We start from the raw sequence: 973 nt of genomic DNA, 5'->3' as shown, positions 1-973 counted from the left end.
ATTTCTGGCAACTGTATCAATAAGCTCTTGAGTTTCTTCAATTGTTTTTCTCATGTGTATAGATCCACCAGCTGAGTGGTCTAGAGAAATCTGAGCTTTTTCTGTAAGCCCATAATAGAAGATGTCTAATTGCACCCATTCTGAAAATATTTCAGAAGGGCATTTTCTTAGCATCTCTCTGTATCTCTCCCAGGCATCATAAATGGATTCATTATCTCCTTGTTTGAAGCCTTGGATGCTTAGCCTTAGCTGTGTCATCCGTTTTGGAGGGAAATAGTGATTCAGGAATTTTTCTTACAGCTGTTTCCATGTTTTTATGCTGTTCTTAGGCTGGTTATTTAACCACCTCTTAGCTTGATTTTTTACAGCAAATGGAAACAGTAATAATCTGTAGACATCCTGATCTACTTCCTTATCATGTACTGTATCAGCAATTTGCAGAAATTGTGCCAGAAATTCTGTAGGTTCTTATGTGGAAGACCAGAGTACTGGCAGTTTTGCTGCACCATGATAATGAGCTGAGGATTCAGCTCAAAGCTACTAACTCCAATGGAGGGTATGCAGATACTACTCCCATATGAAGCAGTAGTGGGGTTAGCATATGACCCCAGAGTCCTCTTGGACTGTTCATTCCTACTTGCTTCCATATTGGATTACAAGAGATAATTTATTTGTTGATTTAAAAAATGGAATAAGTAAAAACAAAATATATAAAAAGAAGTTAAAATATTTTTTTTTCGAAAAAAAAATTGAAATTAAAATCTAAAATTTTATGTAAAAAAAAATTTCGAAAAAGTAGTTCAATATTAGTTAGAAAATATAAAATTTTTTTTGAATTTTGAATTTTATGATGAAAGAGAAAAACACACAAAAGACACAAGACTTAAAATTTCTAGATCTAGTGCTCCTTATTTTCGAAAATTTTTGGAGGAAAAACACCAAGGAACACCAAACTTAAAAATTTTAAGATCAA

The sequence above is a fragment of the Arachis duranensis genome, chromosome 6, assembly GCF_000817695.3.
Source record: "Arachis duranensis cultivar V14167 chromosome 6, aradu.V14167.gnm2.J7QH, whole genome shotgun sequence".
Classification (NCBI taxonomy): Eukaryota; Viridiplantae; Streptophyta; class Magnoliopsida; order Fabales; family Fabaceae; genus Arachis; species Arachis duranensis.
The sequence above is the reverse complement of the archived record's forward strand: the minus strand, read 5'-3'. Positions refer to the sequence as shown.